The sequence below is a fragment of the Haemaphysalis longicornis genome, unplaced genomic scaffold, assembly GCF_048455015.1.
Source record: "Haemaphysalis longicornis isolate Haplotype H1 unplaced genomic scaffold, Haemaphysalis longicornis Haplotype H1 scaffold_10, whole genome shotgun sequence".
Taxonomy (NCBI): Eukaryota; Metazoa; Arthropoda; class Arachnida; order Ixodida; family Ixodidae; genus Haemaphysalis; species Haemaphysalis longicornis.
Window position 1 is genome coordinate 32563766 of NW_027526204.1, and position 22026 is coordinate 32585791.

Below are 22026 nucleotides of genomic sequence, written 5' to 3' on the forward strand. Positions count from 1 at the left end.
GGCAATTTTGAGTTTTACCAAATGAACCTGCTGAAGTACGAAATTATTCTTTTATCGAATGGGTTTCAACATCCGCATGCATAGAGCGTATAGGTCAGACTCATCAGAAAACGACAGCGCAGTGGAATGTATGCACAGAGGAAAGATATCATAAAGCATGAAATGTTCACTATCTGCAACAGAGCTTTCCTCCATGATCAACATGAAGGAAAGAGCGAATGTCGGCAGTAAGTGTATAATAATATGAAACTATATAACTGCCACTTGCATGGTGCTTTAGATGACTTCACACAATTAGTATCTGCTCATCGTTTACATGGGATAGAAATAATTTGAATCAGCAGCTGATCAAGAACGAATAAAAAATTCAGTGTCCTACTTTCTGAAGGATGACCAGCGAAGCTGAGAGGAGTCCAAGGAGTCGACGATACAAACCACATTTATTTGTAACTTGCGATTGAGCATACTGCTTAGCCATTTATCTGAATGAAAGTTGGAAAGACTATAACTTTACTAAGCAGACAAACATGTGGATGTCCGTTTCCCATTATTGAGGACTCCACTGTGAAATACTAATCATGAAAATTAAATGAAACTAGAAGTGCAGTTGGAATCGTCTTCACGGCTACTTACCACATGTTGTGTTTTCGGATTGTTTTAAATACACAAAGGTTACACTTTTTTGTTTTAGCCATTTTATTAGAATGGTTCTGAACTGGTGAGTGCATGAAGCCTGGCTCTGCTCGCGAGCATCCCGCCCTCACCCCCCGTGCATGTGTGAATGGGTAACCGGTGATGTAAGCTCTTAGAAGGTAAAAGCACCGGTTAAAACGTTTTTCTGATAGCTCTTCAAGGTGCACATATCACCACGGCACAAGCACCGACCAAAACATAATTCCAGGAAGCCTTCAAGAAGGCAGCACGATGTCGTATCTCTGGAGGCCGAAAATTTCTATTATATGCCAATTTGTCTGCGCATGCTGAAGTGTAAAACGGAAGCATATGTATCTTCGCTGTACAAGTGCTAAAAGAAGCAAATAAAAATACACAAATAACCTAAAACAAAGACATTCAAATAGCCACTAAATTGACCTATGCTACGGAATAGTAATTCTTAGCGTAGGGAAAAACGTAGCACCACCTACAATATTGTGTAGGGCAATGTAGGGTTTCTTTATGCGCAATGTGTCGTGTTGTGGCCAAAATTAGTTAGCGACGCTGGCTCACGCTGACTTGTGCACGCAGGCAGGCCAGCTGACATGCCGTCAATGCTGAAAGAAGATCCAAGTGCCAAAAAAAGCAGTTTTCTGTGCGTTTCTTTAGTCTTCATTCCTGTAAAATCTCTTAATGCAGTGCTTTTATATATTAGTCATTAAACCCTGGCCTAGTTACGTGGTTCGTTTGCACTGAACCGCTCTCAGACAGTACAGCTGCCGTTGTGTGATAAGGTGCTACCAAAGCAGTCGTATCACTTTTGTAAATTCACGAGGCATTGCAGTTCTGAACAAAGAAGGGACAAGAAAGGAACAGGTTGCGGGTCGGTGGCTGAGAGTCATTGCGTTACAAGGAATAACCTTGAAAGATGTAGTGAATCTGGTCTAAAATCACGCGAGCGAAAGTGCAGTGCGTTTGCTTACATGTATCGTGTACTGAACCTTTCCCTTGTACTGTTTTTTCGAAGTCTGCATTATTATGCCCCTGATCTCGAAAGACTAGTGAGGTAAGGGCTGGATCTGCCCCCCTGTTAACCTTTAAAGTATTTTGCAGCTTTTTACCTCTACCCCCCAAGGGTTCTTTCGCGACCGTTGGTGTCACCAGAAAACTTCAGCGAACAAATAAAATAATTTACTGGCACCGCCGGGGATCGAACCTAGAACAAATAGACTAACAAAGCGAGAGCCCGTTGTCTTACCGAGTTAGCTACGAGCCCATGCGAAGACTGGGAAGACAGGTGGTGTACTCACCGAGCACATCTACGGGTTTACCCCCTGCGTTCTCGCTGAATGCCACGTGAAAGCGTCACGCGACCACTTACGCCCGTCTAGCGGTCCTTTGCGCACCTTGCTCATGTGCTAAGAGGCATGGGTGGTTCTTGGGATGGGGACTGTTCACGTTTTGGTAGGTGATAACCTTTAATAATTAAGACATGAGAGTAGGGTACAGGATACATGTGACAGCCGGCTCCATGGCGGGCGGGCACCGAACCCCCTAGGGCTGTCCCTGAACGTCCACTTAACACAGGGTAGGGGGCGCTGGCAGACGGCCACAACATCTCCCCCTTTAAGTATAGCCATAACGGCGCAGTGGACGGATCAGTCTCCCAGATCGCGACCTTGTCCCAGGTCCAGCTGCTTGCGGAGATGGTGGTGCCAAGGGAGCCGCGTTGCTGGGTGTGTCGGTGAGTGTGTCACGCGGGGGAGGCAAGCTGTCAACGGAGACTTGATCTTCCTCGGCACTCTCACGACGATCGACAACCAAGAACTTAGCGTTTCGGCGAACGGTGCCCTGGTCCGTGCCAATGATGTAGGAGCGGGGCGCATCCGCCTTCGCAAGCACTGTTCCAGTGCGTTTCAGGTCCTTGATCCAAACCTTCTGGGCAGGTTGAAACTCCGGTCGCTCTCTGGCAGCATGCCTTCTGTTGTAGTTTATCTCTTGACGACTTCTGGCTTTGTGCTCTGAAGCCTTGAGGGTTGCTGCGTCTGCAACTGAAGGCTTCAGCAGTTCTGGTGCCAAAGGGATGTGCGTTCGCAGCCGACGGCTGAACAACAGCTCGGCCGGGCTGTACCCGTTGTCCAGTGGTGTTGCTCGATACGCCAAGAGAGCCCTGTACGGATCCGATGCCTTCGTTATTTTCTTTTTGGCGATCTTGACCGCAGCTTCAGCACAGCCATTGCCTTGTGCATACTAAGGGCTTGAAGTGATGTGTCGAAAGCCCCAGTCTTTGGCAAAAGCCAGAAACTCCGAACGGAACTGCGGCCCGTTGTCCGTGACCACTTCCTCAGGAATGCCATGCCTTGCAAAGATAGACTTTGTCTTCTGGATGACAGTTTCGGGTCTCTGGTTTTCCAGTAGTGCTATCTCAATGTAGCGCGAGTAATAGTCCGTCACACACAGGTACCACTTCCCGTTGGCATAGAACAAGTCCATGGCTAACCTTTGCCACGGTCTGTCTGGGAAGGGGGTGGTCATGAGCGGCTGGACTGGAGTTAGTCTTTGCTCCATGCAGCTGACACACTTCTCCACGGTGTCAGCAATGTCTCTCGCTATACCTGGCCGCCAGCAGGACAGTTTGGCTCGCCTTTTGCACTTCGTGATGCCTTCATGCCCGTCGTGGAGAGAACCGAGCACAGAAGCTCTTAGGGCTGCAGGTATGAAGTAGCGCTGGCCTCTCATGATGATTCCGTCATGTAGTGTAAGTTCATCCTTGAACTGCCAGTATGGCAAACACTCCTGCCGCACTTGGGACTTCACCTTCGGCCAGGCTGTTTGAAGGTAGTCCACGATGGCTTTGGAAACGAGGTCTCCACCTTGTGCCTTCGCAAGAGTCTGTAAGCTCACGTCGGGGACGTGCACATGACAGATGAGGGCTTGCTCGAACTCTCTAACCTCGTCAGCAAGGTCTGTGCTTCCATGTGCTGCAAGTGGCTGCCGGGATAATGCATCAGCAACAACCAGGTCCTTGCCTGGTACGTGCTGCATCGTATAGTCGTATCGCATCATCCTAAGACGCAGGCGTTGCAGTCTTGGTGTGAGGTCATCCACTGGCTTCCGAGTGAACAGAGGGATGAGAGGCTTGTGATCAGTTTCAATATGAAACTTCAAACCAAGAAGATAGTCCTTGAACTTGTCCGATGCCCATGTGATGGCGAGGGCCTCCTTTTCGATCTGGGAGTAGCCCTTCTCTGCCTCTGTCAACGATTTTGAAGCGTAGGCAACGGCTCGCAGGCTCTTGTCTTCCTGACGCTGCAGAAGAACAGCACCCAGCCCGTAGCTGGACGCGTCTGCAGACAAGACCGTCTCCTTTGTAGGGTGGTAGAGAGCAAGCAGTGGTTGCGATGTGAGAGAAGCTTTAAGATCTTCGAATGCACGTTGCTGAGCGCTGTCCCAGCTGAATGGGACGTCCTTGTGCAGTAGGTCTCTCAGAGGAGCTGCCTTGACAGCTAGATTTGGTATGAACCGTGCGACAAAGTTCACCATGCCCAAGAATCTCTTTAGTTCGGTCACGTCTGTTGGAGGAGGCATGTTAACGATGGTCGCAATCTTGTCTGAGTCTGGAGTCACGCCATCTTTGTTGATCACATGGCCCAAGAACTGGACGGTTTCCTGAGCGAACACACACTTGTCACGGTTCAGTGTAAGTCCCTTCTGTTTTAGTCTGTCCAGGACTTCAAGGAGACGACTGTCATGCTCGGTTTTCGTCCTGCCCCACACGAGAATGTCGTCGATGAGGCACGCCACTCCCTCCTGGCCTTCTAAAAGCTGATGAACCATTCTCTGAAAATGTTCAGGAGCCGAAGAAATGCCAAAGGGAAGGCGGTTGAACTTGAACCGACCAAATGGAGTGATGAATGTTGTGAGCAGCGTTGATTCGGGATGCAGTTCCACTTGGTAGAACCCCGAGTATGCATCGAGACGAGAGAAGTACTTGGCTTGTCCCAAGGTAGCCAAAATCGGCTCTACGCTAGGGATTGGGTGATACTCTCGTTGTATGCTCTTGTTCAGCGCTGTGTAGTCTACACATATGCGCACTTCACCGTTCTTCTTTGGCACGACCACAATTGGCGAGCACCAGTCTGTTGGCTCACTCACTCTGGTGATGACTCCTTCCTTTTCCATCTTCTGGAGTTGGCACTCAACTGGCTTTAGCAGGGGAACTGGTACGCGTCTTGGGGATGCCACTGCCACGGGCTCTGCGTCTGGCTTCAGCTTGATTTTGTACGCGCAAGGCGCTTTCCCCAAGCCCTGAAATAGTTCTGGGTACTCGCTGACTGGGTCTAGACACTGCGTAGAACAGGCTCCGTTTACTCGTTGCAAGATGCCAAAGCTCTCTATCAGGTCTAGCCCAAGGAGTGGTTCGTCCAGGCCCCTTGTGACGTGCAGGTCTGCTGTGACACTCGTTCCCTTGTATGAGACTGTCGCATTCAGGACTCCAACGATGTCTAGACGCTGCTTTGCTGGTCCAAGAATGAGCTTGTCGGGTTTGAGAAGAGTGATCTGCTTTTCCAGCCTTGATAGCAGACCTGTTGGCACAACCGTGACGTCTGCCCCTGTATCCAGACGAAAGTCAACACTGTGACCGTTGACGGCAACTGAAACTTTCCACGGTTTCTTTTTCATCGTAGCGTTGACTGTTCCGGCAAAGAACTGTTCATCATTTGTTTGCGTGCTCTCACGTTGCTGGATGATCTGTCGTAGTCGCTTGGCTTTGCAGACCGATGCAAAATGACCCTGCTTGCCGCACTTGTGACACTGGGCTTTCGAAGCAGGGCACTGTTGCCTGGGATGCTGTACTGCGTTGCCACACCAGTAGCAGGGTTGTTTCAGCGCTGGCTCAGTCCCCTGTTTTGGCGGACCTCCCTGCTTGGGTTTTCTTCCCTTGTGTGACTTCACTTTCAGGCTATCCACGTAGGCCGCTTCGGCAGATGAAGGGTCGACCGGCTGCTTCAGGTTCTCTTGCTGCCGACCGACGGTTTCTGTTTGCTTAGTCAACAATACTGCCCTCTCGAGCGTGAGATCACCTTCCATCTGGAGTTTCGTAGACAGCTTCTTGTCCCGGACCCCGACTACGATCCGATCCCTGAGCAGCTCTTCTTTGAGGTTCCCATAGTCACAGGTTTCAACTAGCGCGTACAGCGCAGTTATGAATTCCGCCGCCGATTCTCCCTCACGCTGTGAGCGTCGGTTGAATACAGCGCGCTCGTAAACGACGTTTCTTTTTACGATGAAAAACGCCTCGAACGCAGCCAACACGTCGGCGTAGGACTCTTGCTTGTCGGCCGGTATGGGGAGAGTGGGGAAAATTTCCTCAGCCTTTGGACCCATTAAGTAGACGAGAGAGTTTACTTGCGCATCTTCCGGCTTGCCGTTCAGTCCCGATGCGGTGCGGAACCGTTCCCAACGCCTCTTCCATGTCGTCCAATGCTCCGGTAGGAACGTGAAAGGCTCCGGCGGTGAAATCTGGTACGGCGACGGCGTTGGCGGCACTGGGCGAGTAGCTGGGGAAGCCCCGTCGATTGTTTCGATGCGCGGGCGGCGTAGGCCTAGCGACGACGCTTGACGAAGACGCCGAACTTCTGATGAGTCCGGGTTTCCAGCGGCTGGCCTGGCGAAGTTTGCGTGCGGGTACTAGTCCTCAACTTCTGACACCATGTTCACGTTTTGGTAGGTGATAACCTTTAATAATTAAGACATGAGAGTAGGGTACAGGATACATGTGACAGCCGGCTCCATGGCGGGCGGGCACCGAACCCCCTAGGGCTGTCCCTGAACGTCCACTTAACACAGGGTAGGGGGCGCTGGCAGACGGCCACAACAGGGACCTTCGGGTCTGAGATCTCTGGTGCGTGGATGCCCAAACGTTTTAGAATGTGCTCACCAGGCGAGGTAGTGGAAAGTCGGCGGAGTTGGTTGATGTGATGGGCTTCAGTCAGCTCCTGAGCCATATTGTGGAGGCCTAGGCGTTCAAGTCTCGCAGTGGGTGCATTCTGGGGAATAATTAGATTATTAACTTTCGCCAGATCCGCATTGGTGACTCGAAGGTAGGGGAGGGAATAAGTAATCCGGCTGATGACAAACGCCTGTACGAGCCGTAGCCTCTCCTGTTTGAGCCCATGATTTCGACCGCAAATTCGTTTGAGTCCAATCGTTTGATTTACATGGGAGCTTAATTTTGAGATGTATTGTGTGTTGCCTCGGTTGCGTTGTATTACCAGCCCTATAACTTCAAGGGCAGGCACCTCTGGGATGAAGGGACCATCTATGAAAACTGCGATGTTTGGGGGGCTTCGCGATCCGAATTTAGATGGTAGAAGGAGCAGTTCGGATTTGGTGGGTGAGCACGCAAGGCCTCCCAGCAAAGCTTCTTCGGCAACTGCTTGGGCCCCTTGCTGCAAGGTGTCCTCGATTTGTTCGTCACTACCGCCCGTTACCCATAGCGTTATATCGTCCGCATAGAGACTGTAGTGAAGGTGGGGTATTACTTCTAGGCGTTTGGGAATATTAAGAATGGCCAAATTAAAGAGTAGGGGTGATAATACGGCTCCTTGCGGGGTACCAAAGGAAGGAAGAGTGAGAATGTTTGATTTGAGATCTCCTACTAGGAGAAACGCCGTGCGCGCCGTGAGGAACGCACACACGTAGTTGTAAGTGCGTTCCCCTTACAAAAGCCTTCGATCTAAGGTCCCTGAAATTACTAATGTAGCGCCATCTTTATTCTCGCCGCCTTTCGCCCACGCTCGCGCTCCTTTGCTCCTTCGTTTTTTGCCATTTTCTTTTTCGCCGGCGAACGCCGCGCGCCATTGGCCAACGGCCAGTGACGAGTATCTCGTCCCCGCGTTTGTTTTTTCTTCTCTTCGCCGCCACTGTCCATTTAAATTCGCCATTTTAGGCTCAGTTGCCTCGGAGCAGGCCTTATCGAAACCGCCAGCGTATAACAACCGATAAAAACCGAAGAGTCAGCTGCCCGTTTCAAACAAGTGTTGCGTCGGCGTCACTTCATGTAGCTTAGCGATGCCGAGTTGTTGTGCCTTCGGCTGCTCGAATAAGGTCAGTGCAGTCACGGCCAGCTCAGCTGTAGCAAGCTGTAATTTATCAAAGCCCACACATGAATCAATCCCAAGCAGCCGAGGCCGATTGCCAATGATTGGAAACCCCATGGGTCCCCATTGGCTTCCGAGCCGTCGGCCACTCATCGGTAACTTGGCTGAAAGATTGAGTGAGCGCCAAGCAAACGGCGACCGGAAGTAACGTCACACGGAAGGCTCATTGGAAGCCGAGCGTCAGCTGACGGATAAAAGCGCATTTTGGCCTTGAGCTTGCCGAGCCTGCGACGGCGACGGTTAGAGTGGGTGAACAGGCCACAACGCAGTAAAAAGTAGTTACCTAAAGAGCCACAGCACCGGGCCATGAAACAAAGCGTACTTAAACTAAAGTGCAGCGTATTCAAAAAAGCGTGAGATAGTGTTACACGTTCAGTAGGAATGGGTCATTTGTGTGTCCTAACGCAACGGTGACCGTCGAACTACTAATTACGGTATACCTAATAGCATAGGGAGATCCCACCAATACTAGCATTCACGGTATATTCACGCATTTGCAGCTTCATTTAGTAGCAATCAACACAAACTGACACGCTGGGTACTGACAGCGCAAATCGTTCACTCGGGGTGCTCGGGGGTGGGGGGGGGGCAGGGAAATGCTGCTTCTACTTCGGCGTTGTCCCTAGGCGCTCAAAAACAAGTCCAGTGACGTCACGTTTTGGTCACGTGACCCAAGGATTTCTTTCCTTCTTTTAGCCGCTCCGCCCCGCGCGGGGTTCCAGACGCTGCCTTCAAATTATGCCAGTGTGCAATCTGTCACAGTGCAATATGTATGCCAGTGAACATTTGAGTAACCTTTTCGTTGCTGCACCCCAAGCAGCATTGGCCGATAGCCAATCATTGGACGCCCCTTGGCTTCCCTTTGGCTTCCGATAGCTTGGCCAGACGCCGGCCTGTACGCAAAAGCCATTCGTGGACAACGAGCGCTATACGACCGGCCTTGAGGACACGCATTGGCCGGTGCGCAAAAAATCACACTGGACAGCCGATAGCTTGGCCAGACGCCGGCCTGTACGCAAAAGCCATTCGTGGACAACGAGCGCTATACGACCGGCCTTGAGGACATGCATTGGCCGGTGCGCAAAAAATCACACTGGACAGCGCGCTCATTCAGACGTAATTTTTTATCATAAAATTTTATGAAGAGTAGTAGCCTATATGTGACGCAGGTATTTATGAGTGTCTTTACGCACGTCTTGGCATGTTCTTGTTAGTTGAATGACCACTCAAGTTCACTCAAAATATTACTGAAGTTTGCGTGTTTTTGAATTTGTTTTCACGCGCAGCGCACAACAAAAAAAGTAGTTCCAAATCATTTTCAAGCTTGTGTCAAGTAGCACATTTAAATAAAAAGTATTGGCAGGTGTAAATGCCGACAGCCTTGCCTGTTGTTGCATATTGTTGCATGAAGTCTCACTGTAGAGCACTCGTGTGCGTTATTTTGCGTGTGTACATGCGCACCCGGCGCGCAAGCAGCACCACTCGAGGGCAGCACTGCGGTCGTTGCCCGCAGCGGTTAGAGCGCGGTGAACAGGCCAAAACGCAGCAAAAAGTAGTTACCTAAAGAGCCACAGCACCGTGCCACGAAACAAAGCGTGCTTAAACTAAAGTGCAGCTTATTCAAAACAGCGTGAGAGAGAGTGTTAAACGTTCAGTAGGAATTGGTCATTTGTGTGTCCTAACGCAACGGTGAACGTCGAACTACTTCAGCGTTGTGCCTTTGCGCGTTCTTTGAACCCGCGGCGGGGCCCGTGGACGGGCGCGTTGCACCGACGGCTCCGTCTCTTTTGTGGCATTGAAACTGCGGTAGTACTCCTGTACGTGTCTGTGAGGTGCGTTTTTGTTGTCGGTGGCTGTGTGAAGTATACCTGACTGGTGTAATAACATCGTTTGCCTGCTACGGCCGCCGCTGAAAACGTAAGTCACCATTTCATTTTTTCGCGGTGCGGGAGTGCTCGCGCTCGTTCCCGCCAAAACTTCAGCTGTCGTTTATAACTGGCGCTCGCGAGTGCTGCTTAAAGGTGTTGTTGGTTCTTGCGAAGAAAAAAGTGGTCACATACATGTGCTTCCAATTGTGTGACGCCAGTTCTAGCTATCCTTTTTCCGGCTTTGTGTTTTCCGAACAAGCAGCCGTGCTCCCACTGCAGGTTCACGACGTTCAGCATGCGTTGAAGCAAGACTCGTGTGCAGTATAAGAGTTGCGGATGTATTAACCTGGCTTAATTAGACTCTACCTATTAATGAAGCTTTCGTTTCATTATTTTCTTGAGCAACGTAAAGGTATTGTCGAGCGACAAAGTAATTACACTACTGCTGGGCTTCTCCGTCGGTTCCGTTCGCGTCTGAATTCCGCGTCTGACGGGGCAGAAGTGAGCGAAGGCACAACAAAATTTCACGGAACCGCTGGCGTGTCGCTTTGTCTATTGGACTTTTTATATTACTTTGCGCTACTGCAATAAGAGTGAAGGCCATTTTCGGTGAAATTCCGGACTGTTTTCTCAAGAACGAGCCAAGTAACTGCTACCGTAAAACGCAGTATTGAAAAATGAATAGTGCAGTACGTTTTATGTTTCATAGCGAGTGTTAACAAGCTAGAACTTTAGGCTGAATATTTTCACACGGATATGTGGTAAGGCTTGTATAGGTGCTGTATTTAGTAAGCAGCGTGAATTTAGAATTATAGTGAACTATTTTTTTTTACTTATTACAGGCGCTATGACGCACAGGTGTTTCCCGTGGACAAGTGGCGGATGCAGCAGTGACAAGCTTTCCAAGCTGGGCTATTCTACAATAGTGCTGTTCAAAAACATATTGTGGTCTTGGCAGGTCGGCGAATTACCGGGAATGAGGGTCCTGTTTTCATTTACCTGAATGCTTCTGTTTTGTAGGCATCTCAAGCAGTTAAACGAATGATAATCGGTTCGCGCTTCATGAGCAGCGCTTTTTAAAATTTTTTCTCTGCTGTTATTTGTGTTTGCTTTCATGTTTGTGTTCGTATTCTTGCCACTGTTAAGCGAGGTTTCTCGTATATTTGATGTGCATAATAAAAAAGCTACACAGAGAGACCCGGTGTGTTGTGTTGCTGCATTGTTTTTGGCGAGTCACGTATGTATAATTGCTTCGCAAAGTTGATGCAGTTTGCTTATTGTGCCTCGCGGTCCCATTTCTGTTTTATACATGCCATTGTACAGGAAATTATTTAACGAGTGCGCATTAAATAAATAATGCGCACCCGTTTAATAATTTCCTGTATACTGGCATGTATAAAGCAGAAATGCATTGGTCATAAGGACTGGCCACAAAGCCAAAAATGTGCATGAAAATAGCGTGGGGTCCACCCATTGGCATTATCATGGCAAGGTACTTTGCCAAGCGTTGTCCAATATTGGCCTTCCAGGGCATGGCCAATTGTTGGCTTGTCACCTTTCCCAAACACCAGCCAATATTGGCGGCCGAGGTATTGCCAAGCTCGGACACATTGGCCACTGATGTTTTGCCATGCTTGGGCTTTGCAATTTCTGCTGCTTGGGACTCTGTTAGTTACCACTGTATATTTTTCACCTGTTACGAAGTGGGTGTTTTGCTGGTATGCCTTTGCTCATATGTCTTAAGCGGCGGTTGTTATATTCAGTTTCAATTTTACTTTGTGTTCTTTCACCCCCGGGGAGTGCGCCTGTCCTTCATGTATATATTCGATGTGTTGTGTACAATAACCGTCTTTCGTACAGTGGTGCTGCCGGTGCTTCTTACGCCCTTCGCAAACACCACACTGGCGACGAGGATGGGATAACACGTCAAGCTACCTTCAGCATCGAGTGCCGTCGGGATCTGCCCCGCCATGAGTTTCTCCAGCCTTGCTCCGCCGCCGCCGTTCCTCCCGGCGCCCGGCCGTCCGTCACTTCCATGGGAGGAGTGGGAGCAGACTTTAAAGGGGTCCTGAAATACCTTCCGCCGATGCATAGATGTACATGTAACCAAATAAAGCATGTATTAGCAATCTCCTCCCGCGAGAATTTTGTTAAAGCGATGAGTATTAGCTGAGAAATCGTAAATCAAAAACCGCGCATTATCGTCGCGCTGCGTTTCCTCCTCCTTTCAACTTTCTCTGCACTGTTGACGGCGGCGAGCCTTCCCTCCCATGATGCTGCGCTCCGCAGCGGTGACGTACTTCCGCTATTGCGCTGCTCATACTGGCGTCTGCTACGGGCAAGCTTTGTTGACACCATGAATCCCGCACTCTGCTCAAGGCACGTGACTTTTTATCGGTGGCGAACTCGCAGCCGCACGGGGAGGATCGTGCGCTCATTCTCTTTGATGCACCGCGCACTGTTTATCCAAAAAGCGCTATCAGATGTGGCCGCGCTGGTGCCGGGTCTTATTTTGTGGCGGTGGTAATTCCTGCCGGCGGCATGTGAAAAAGACATTTTAAACCGATACAGAACCCGTGCACAAAATGCTCCAATCATGTGACCAGTTCCGCTTGGGGCGACGCGTGGTGGAGAGAGGCAACGTTGGCAAAACATGCTCCGCCGCGGCTCTCAGCTTTCTAGCGCTAGAGCGAGCGCCATTTCTTTGACAATCTCAAGCATCGGTTGCCTTGGCAACAAGGCACAAACCGCTCTAGAAGTCAGTTACGGTTCCGTGATCCCGGTTCAGCTCGGGGCCCCACCTCGCGACATGTGGGCACTGCAGGCGTACCACTCACTCCCATTGGGAAGTGCGTTTGGCATTACAGGAAGCGATGGTGTGTGTGTTGTGGACGCCTTTGTTTCACGATGAAATGCGACGCTGTGCTTCTGCGGGTGGATAATGCTTCCCATGGCCTGGATTATCTTTCTCGAGCGACGTACGACTCAATGATGATGATGATGGTTAGTGTTTAATGGCGCAAGGCCAACGAGGGCAAAGAGCGCCAGAGAAGACGTTATTTAATGGATAAGTGATTACCACACAAAGGTAGGTATAAAAAAGAAGAAAAAAAAAGTGTAAACCGAACATAGTAAAATCAATTAAAGAAAATGGTGATGGCTGGTGTATAGGGCCAGATGTGATTACGCATGATAGGAAATGAGGTTTAAAAACTTAACATCTGACAAATATTTAAAAACGCGTTTCACAGAAACCATGGCATCGTCACCTAGAAACAGAGATGGGTGTAGGGGAATATGTTGTCTGTAGAGTTCTCTGAAGTGTTTGTGTCGTGTTGTGTCAAGTGCCTTGCATTGTATGAGTATGTGGACTACGGATAGGGGGGGGGGGGGGGGGGGGGGGGGGGGGGGGGGGGGGGGGGGGGGGGGGGGGGGGGGGGGGGGGGGGGGGGGGGGGGGGGGGGGGGGGGGGGGGGGGGGGGGGGGGGGGGGGGGGGGGGGGGGGGGGGGGGGGGGGGGGGGGGGGGGGGGGGGGGGGGGGGGGGGGGGGGGGGGGGGGGCGGGGGGGGGGGGGGGGGGGGGGGGGGGGGTGGGGGGGGGGGGGGTGGGGGGGGGTCTGGGGGGGGGGGGGGGGGGGGTGCTGGGGGGGGGGGGGGGGGGGGGGGGGGGGGGGGGGGGGGGGGGGGGGGGGGGGGGGGGGGGGGGGGGGGGGGGGGGGGGGGGGGGGGGGGGGGGGGGGGGGGGGGGGGGGCTACCATAATCGTGGGGGGGGGGGGGGGGGGGGGGGGGGGGGGGGGGGGGGGGCCGGGGGGGGGTGGGTGGGGGGGGGGGGGGTGGGGGGGGGGGGGGGGGTGGGGGGGGGGGGGGGGGGGGGGTGGGGGGGGGGCTCCAATCATGGGGGGGGGGGGGCTTGGGGGGACGGTGGGGGGGGGGGGGGGGGGGGGGGGGGGGGGGGGGGGGGGGGGGGGGGGGGGGGGGGGGGGGGGGGGGGGGGGGGGGGGGGGGGGGGGGGGGGGGGGGGGGGGGGGGGGGGGGGGGGGGGGGGGGGGGGGGGGGGGGGGGGGGGGGGGGGGGGGGGGGGGGGGGGGGGGGGGGGGGGGGGGGGGGGGGGGGGGGGGGGGGGGGGGGGGGGGTGGGGGGGGGGGGGGGGGGGGGGGGGGGGGGGGGGGGGGGGGGGGGGGGGGGGGGGGGGGGGGGGGGGGGGGGGGGGGGGGGGGGGGGGGGGGGGGGGGGGGGGGGGGGGGGGGGGGGGGGGGGGGGGGGGGGGGGGGGGGGGGGGGGGGGGGGGGGGGGGGGGGGGGGTGGGGGGGGGGGGGGGGGGGGGGGGGGGGGGGGGGGGGGGGGGGGGGGGGGGGGGGGGGGGGGGGGGGGGGGGGGGGGGGGGGGGGGGGGGGGGTGGGGGGGGGGGGGGGGGGGGGGGGGGGGGGGGGGGGGGGGGGGGGGGGGGGGGGGGGGGGGGGGGGGGGGGGGGGGGGGGGGGGGGGGGGGGGGTGGGGGGGGGGGGGGGGGGGGGGGGGGGGGGGGGGGGGGGGGGGGGGGGGGGGGGGGGGGGGTAGAGGGGGGTGTAGGGGGGGTGTCGTGTTGTGTCAAGTGCCTTGGGGGGGTATGTGGACTACGGATAGGCCCTCCCCACACCTGCTACACAGGGGTCTTGGAGATCCCGTGAGCAGGTGGGAGTGCGTTACATGCGTATGGCCTATCCGTAACCTAGCTAGGGTAACTTCAATGTGCCTGTTGTGTGAGTCAGTAGTGTATTGTCCCAGGTGTGGTTTTATTACATGTAGTTTGTTGTCTGTCTGTTCGCTCCAGTCTGCTTGCCAAGTTTTACGGAGTTGTTGTCTAATGTGTGGCTTGAGGTCTGTGTAAGGTAGTGTTGACATGTCGACTGTGTTTCGGAGTGCAGCATTGGCGGCCATTTCATCCGCCACTTCATTACCGCCAATGCCAGAGTGGCCTGGCACCCAACACACAGTCACCCCAAGGTTTGAAGAATAAGCTACCATAATCGTTCTGAAGACAAGATTAATGACATGGTTTTTTGATGACTTTCCGGATGATAATGCATGGACGACGCTCAACGAATCTGTATAAATGACGGATGTAGGAATATTATGTTCAACTATGTGACTTACAACTAGAAATATGCCATATGCCTCTGCCGTAAAAATACTTGTATTAACATTCATTGTTCTACATGCTTCAAAATTGGGCCCATGCGCAGCACAAGACACCGCAGCGGACGTTTTTGATGCATCGCTGAAAAACTCTGCAGCCCTGTATTTATTCTGCAGATGCATGAAATGCTGCAAAATCCCACTTCTTGGTGTCCTGTTCTTATTGTATTGTACGAAAGACAAGTCACATGCTACAGGACGAAGATGCCATGGTGCTACAAGATCAGTGTGAGATGATTTGAATGTGTCTAAGAGGGAGACCTCATGAATAGTCACCTCGTCCCTCACTCTCTGCGATTAAGGAACGGAAATTGATGGGCGGTTTAAAAAGAGTTTAGTTGTGGATGTATCATTAAAAACCGGTTTAAAGGGATGGTTATTCATTGATGAGATTTTGGAGGCATATAGGAGGTCAACATAAGTTCGCTGGTACGCTAAGCACCATTTGTCACACTCTGCATAAAGACTGTGGACAGGACTGGTACGGAATGCCCCACAAGACAGGCGAAGCCCCAAGTGAAGCACTGGGTCGAGCATTTTAAGTGCTGTTTTTGTGGCTGACCCATACACAACGCTTCCGTAGTCCAACCGTGACCCCACCAACGCGGCATAAAGTCGAAGCAGGAGTTGTTTGTCTGCACCGTACGATTGGTGAGACAGGACTTTTAGAATATTCATTGTTTTTAGGCATTTTTGTTTGAGTCGTTTTATGTGGGGTATGAATGAGAGTTTCTCGTCAAACACCACACCCAAAAACTTGTGCTCTCTTTTTACTGGAATCGAGTCACCGAAGAGTTTTAAGTCGGGATCGGGCAGGATGCCCCGCCTTTTTGAGAATACAACGCAGGTACTTTTAGAAGGATTAAATTTAAACCCATTTTCATCTGCCCAGCGAGAAAGTTTATTTACCCCAAGCTGGACCTGACGTTCACAAATGGATATGTTACATGATTTGAAAGATATTTGAACGTCATCTACATACATAAAGCAGGATATGGTTGGCGGCAGTGCCTTTCGGAGAGAGTTCATCTTAACTATAAACAAGGTGCAGCTCAATACGCCACCTTGAGGCACGCCATTCTCCTGCACGTGAACGTTTGAAAGTGCCGAACCGACCCTGACACGAAATGTTCGTTCGGACAGGTAACTTGAAAGAGTATTAAGCATGTTACCTGTCACACCATAGGATTTTAGGTCTGCAAGAATGCCATAACGCCATGCCGTATCATAAGCTTTCTCGATATCAAAAAATACGGTCATGCAGTACTGTCTGTGTATAAAGGCATCCTTAATGTAAGATTCCAGTGCAACTAATTGATCATTTGTGGATCGCCCTGCCCGGAAGCCTGCCTGGCAGCTCTCGAGAAGACCGTTGTACTCAAGGAAGTACACGAGCCTACGGTTTATCATCTTCTCGAGGAGCTTGCACAGGCAGCTTGTCAAAGCAATGGGCCGGTAACTAGAAGGAGAGGAAGAGTCCTTCCCTTCTTTTAGGAAAGCCACTACTATGGCCTCCCTCCAAGAGCGAGGAATGTGCCCCGAAAGCCAAATCTTGTTATATAGGTGGAGGAGTGTTAGAAGAGTGTCTGAGTGTAGGTGCTGTATCATTGTATATGTGATGTTGTCTGGGCCTGGAGCTGAGGGTTTACAAGTGCTCAGAGCGGTCCTCAGCTCATGAAGTGAAAACTCCGAGTTATAAGAGGAGGTTGACTTATCATTATCACGTAAAGACTTCTTTTCGGCCAATTGTTTGTGTTTCATGAAAGTGCTAGTGTAGTGTGCTGAACTGGACACGTGTTGGAAGTATTGTGCGAGTGTGTTAGCCTGGTCATCCAGTTTGTCCCCTGTTGTACTGACCAGGGGCAGGCTGTGTGTTTGTTGTCCTTTTAGTTTGCGTATTCGTGTCCAGACTTTGCGAGAGTCAGTGTAAGAGTTTATGGATGTTACGAATGAGCGCCAACTCTCTCGTTTTGCCTCACGGCGCACACGTTTTCCCATCGCCTTAGCCCTTTTGAACAATAAAAGGTTTCCCGACGTGGGGTACCTGCGCAGGATACCCCACGCCTTGTTCTGGGCCTCTCGCGCCCGCCTACAGTCCTCATTCCACCACGGCCTCCGCTGGTTGCGCGGGGCACCAGAGGCGTGGGGAATGGACTTTTCGGCGGCGTCGAGGATGTGCGCCGTGAGGAGTTGGGTAGCTTCTTCGACGTGTAGGTGTCCTATGGATGTGTGGTGTAGTTTGGATGTCTCTGTAAATGTATTCCAGTTAGCTCGTGCTTCATTGAACCTATTATGGGAAGATAGACTGCATGGGCCTTTACCTATGTATGTGAGTGAGGTGGGGAAGTGGTCACTGCCATATGGGTCAGTGCCCACACCCCACTCAAGACATGGAAAGAGAACTGCGGATCCAATAGCCAAGTCAAGATGCGAGTATGTATTGTGTCCTAAGTTATGGTATGTAGGCTGTTTTTTGTTGAAAAGGCATGCTCCTGAAGATGTAAGGAATTTCTCTATCAGGCGACCTCGGGCATCCGTTCTGGAGGAGCCCCAAAGAGGGTTGTGTGCATTAAGGTCGCCGGTTAGAATGTACGGTTCGGGCAGCTGGTTGACCAGCGCCTCGAAGACAGAGCTCGGAAGTGCATAATCAGGAGGAATGTAAATGGAGCATACCGTTATCAACCTATTAAAAATTATTGTGCGGACGGCTACAGCCTCAAGGACGGTGTTCAAGGTGACAGGGTGGCATGCTAAGGATTTGCGGGCGATTATGGCCACACCGCCAGAAGAGTGTGTGCAGCCATCCCTGTCTTTCCTGTATACCATGTAACTATTCAAGAAATTTGTGTGTTTGGCATTCAGATGTGTTTCCTGGACGCACATTAAACTTGGCTGGTTGGCATGCAGAATCTCATGCACGTCATCAAGATTATTCAGAAGGCCTCTGCAGTTCCATTGAACTATGTTTTCTCTTCCCATTATTATCTGTTCAGAGCTACTGGAGTGTGAATGTTTATGTAGGGTCTTTCGGGGCTTGGACTCTTGGGAGGGGTTTTCTGACCTTCTCTACTGACCTGGACGTCGCAGCCCATTCCTTCCGCTGCGATGAAAGCCGGAAGGGCTCGACGTCCATGTCGTCATCTGAAGGCAAGGGGGTGCCCAGCGGACTGGGCCCCCTTGGCGTGGTACCCTTTCGGGTGTTCTTTGCCTGCGCTGCCAGTGCCGAAGGCGTGGGGAGCACGACAGACGGCAAAGGCAGTGAGGCGGGGGAGGGGGTCGCTGCGACTGCCTCCGTCTCCATCTCGTCCGGGCCCTCGCGTGTGCTTCGGGCCGGTAGAGAGGGGGAAACGGTGGGTGCAGCAGCATCCCCACCGGACGTGGATGCCACCACAGCCGCTGCTGGCTCAGCGAGCGGTGCGGAGGCGGGTTGGGCTGCCAGAGGCAACCCAGGGGGGGGGGGGCGGGGGCGGGACCAAGTCCGACTCGCGGTACTGGGTCCCCGCCGAAACCAGACGCCGCTCCGCCCCCCGGCGAGCTGCGTCGGCGTACCTCCCCAGAGGGAAAGAGGCGAACCTCTTCCGCGCCTCTGGGAAAGTGATGTTTTCAGTGACCTTGATGTTAATGATTTTCTTTTCCAAGTGAAACTTTTCGCATTTTCTGGAGTAGGCCGCATGTGGACCCTGGCAGTTTACACAAAGAAGTTGTTGCACGTTGCAGTTTTCGGCCAGGTGATCGTGCTGGGCGCATTTTGCGCAGGTAAGTCGGCCGCGACAGGTGTTTGTGCCGTGCCCGAACCGTTGGCACTTGAAGCAGCGCCGTGGGTTCGGGATGTAAGGCCGGACTGAACAACGGATGTAACCTGCGTTGATGAATTCAGGAAGGGTCGCCTTGTCGAAGGTTAGGATGAGGTGCTTTGTCGGTATTTGTTTATCGTCTCTGCGGATGGTTATGCGCCTGACCGCTGTTACGCCCTGACTACGAAGGCCCTCCAGCAGGTCAGCTTCAGATTCATTGATTAGGTCATATTCGGAAATCACGCCCTGGGAGCTGTTTAGGCTGCGGTGGGGCGTGACTCGGATGGCCAGATCGGCGATGCGGGTTTGTGCAAGTAGTTTATCAGCCTGACCCTGGCTACTGACTTCAACAAGGATTTCACCGGTTCTTTGTTTTTTGGCTTTATATGATTCGCCGATGACACCTTCAAGAAATTTGGAGACGAGAAATACTGACTTTGAAGCAAGAGGGTTCAACTGGTCAACTGATTCTATTACTAAGAAGCGAGAGTAGTTGTTCGGTTTCGGAATACTCAAGTTGGGAAGTGGTGGGAACGAAACTTCGGTGCGGCCCCTTTTCGGGGGCCGATCACGTTTGGGGGGGGGGTTTGGAAAATGCCATATGATACATTGGAAAGCAGGGAGACGGGGGTACTTTCTTCTTTGACCTTACCCTGGTAGCCAAAGAGGTCCCGGAGCTCCCTGCCTGGTGAACAGACAGGGAGCCCATCCGCCGGAGCTTGACCTGGGCTCCGACGGCCACCGTTCATGGTTTCTAACCCTCCACCTATAAACACATTGCCACGGTTGGATCCAGCGTATGTTTGGGGGCTCGGGGTCCGCGGTATCGCCAGTACCGTCACCAAGATTGCTCAAGGTGCCCCGTGCGGGGCGTACGACTCAACCTCGCATGGGGTATGTGCAGTGTGCGTGGCTAAAAGCCATCTCGGCTTGTGCGCCAGAGTTAAGTGACTTGCTGTTCGTCCCCGCAAACCGCGCGCGAGGTTAGTGCCGAATTTATTACGGGCAGGCGGAGGCAACCCATCGTCTGTCAATCGCTGTTCAGACTTGTAACGCATGCTGTGACGTTGTGTTCGTTCGAAACGCATCTCTAGATTGTTTTGAAATTGAATAAAATGTGCGCGTCGAACCCGGGCATTCGGTTCAGGGCGTTCTCTGCGATTGCAGGGAAGAAGTGCCACGGGGCTTCAACGCTTTCTTTATGGAACGTACTCAGGTAAGAGAATATCCATGTCGTGTTATGGCCGTGTTGCGTTCAATACGAATGGTTAAGCGTTTGTTTACACTTGTTTCGTTTGTCGTAAAATGTCCAAGCACTCCGGCACTACGCTGACACATGAGCCGACGAGCCGACGTTGAGCAGACGACTCATCTCTTTGGCGGAAGTGCGTGAAAAAGTCGCCCAATAGCAGGATGTCTAGCTCATGACGAACATCTGGGAATCGATGACGTAGACATGTGAAGATGGCGGCGCCCAAAAACACGAAGGGAAGGGTGAGAAAAAAGCGACAAACTTTGCAACAAAAGTGTGAGCTTTCCGCTGCGCGTAAAAGAGTAATACTTGGCACAGATGACGTTGACGACCCAATCTAACGATTGCGCTAGTTCATTTAGTGTGCTCAAAACGCCTTTCAGGGCTCCTTTAACAGTACCTTCTAGCGTCCGGAGCAGCTGAGTTCCCACGAGAGCGACGCAAGGCCATTCTTCTGGATAGTTTGGGGGTGGAAGGGCAGCGTATTTACTGGACTTTACCTGCAGGGTCAAGCGCCGCAGCACCAGCACCAGCCAGCGCCGCAGCACCGGCAGTCAAGAGAAGCCTCCCGCGTCCGCTACTGACGAGTACGAGTCTGCACTCATCGCCTTACGGCAGCAGTTTTCGACGTCGTGCAACGTCGTCGTCGAGCGTCATCGTTTCCACCGCCGCAGCCAGCGCGCAGGCGAGTCCGTTCATGACTTTGTTCCTGCTTTGCGGGAGCTGGTTTTGCATTGTTCGTTCGCTTCACAAGATGATGCTCTGCGGGACCGATTTGTTTCTGGCGTTGCTTCCAAGCGCGTACGTGAACGGTTGCTGCTCGAGGGTTCATCCCCTTCGTTCGAGAGCACAGTGCGGATCGCTCTTCAGTTTGAGCAAGTAGCTGAAGAGCTGAATGAATTTTCTGCTTCGGTCGAGCCTATTTCTGTGCGGCGTCGTCCCCAGTACTGCCATTCTTCTCAGAAATTAAGTTCACAGCCACCAGCGCATTTTCAGCAGAACTTTCCAAGGAGCGAGAGCGGTTTACGTGCGCCGCAGGGGCACCGCCCCCGTCGGCGAGACAGAGATAGGCGGTCCGTTTCACCGCACTGTTCCCGATGCGGCTCGCGGAATCACCGTGCGTCAGCGTCGCAGTGCCCAGCGCAGGGACAGAAGTGCTCATTTTGCGGTATCAAGGGCCACTTTCAGAAAGTATGCAACCGCAAGCGACAAATGCAAGGCAGGGTTCGTGAAGTTGGATTCGATGACGATGCTTTGTCAGATGAAAGTTCCGAGCAAGTTTTTACTGTCCAGCATCCCGCTCAGAGCACAATGTCCATACTCCATACAAGTGCGTCTAGCGGATGTCAGGTTGGCATTCCTTGTTGACTCAGGGTCGTCTGTTTCAATTTTGTCGGAGCAAGAATTTCGCCGACATTTTCAAAGCGGTTTGCTCCAACCAGCTCCCCATGTCACCTTGTTTGACTATGCTAAGCGCATGGGTGAGACAGCTGAATCAGATTTGGGAGCAGTTTTTGGAGCAGTGAAATCTCGATTTTGGAGTAGAATCTTGATTTGGAGCAGTACGACATTTATTATGTCCCCTTAGGAGCCTAAAAAATCAAATTTTTCATAACTCATGGGGGAAAAGTGCACTTTTTAATTGGTTTTGAGCGTACATAACACTGAAACAGCCTTTCAATAAGGTTTTTTCTACCAGAGTATCACAAGGTACGAACTGCACTAGCTTTTTAGAAACCATTTTTAAATGCTTAGGCTCAATGCCTTAGCGTGGAGTGCCGTTGGGAATATCGAATTGAAAAACTAAGCAATTGTAAGGCATTTTTATCGTCACGTAAATGCCTAAATTATTATTTTTGTATTCCCAGACGGGGCTTTATGAACAAGTGTAGAGCCACGGCAAAAGTTGCGCAAAACGAGGTGACAGTCGTAGCCCGCATTTCGATCCCCAAAGTGCACGTTCACTGCGATCATAATTTGAGTAACGTTGGTATGTTTAGCCTCCTCCCTCTTGGCATTAAGTTTCACTTCAGATAGATGAACCATTATTACTAGCGTGCAATAATAGCCTGTCCCGCTTTCGGACACTGATTGAACATTTTGCGGCGATGTAGCCTGCGC

General features: G+C 52.5%; 1 pseudogene; it reads left to right on the top strand.

Annotated features, from left to right (window-relative positions):
- The first annotated feature begins 6095 nt into the window (after positions 1-6095).
- The window catches only part of LOC144159778 (uncharacterized), a 28845-nt pseudogene continuing 12914 nt past the window's right edge, over positions 6096-22026 (top strand).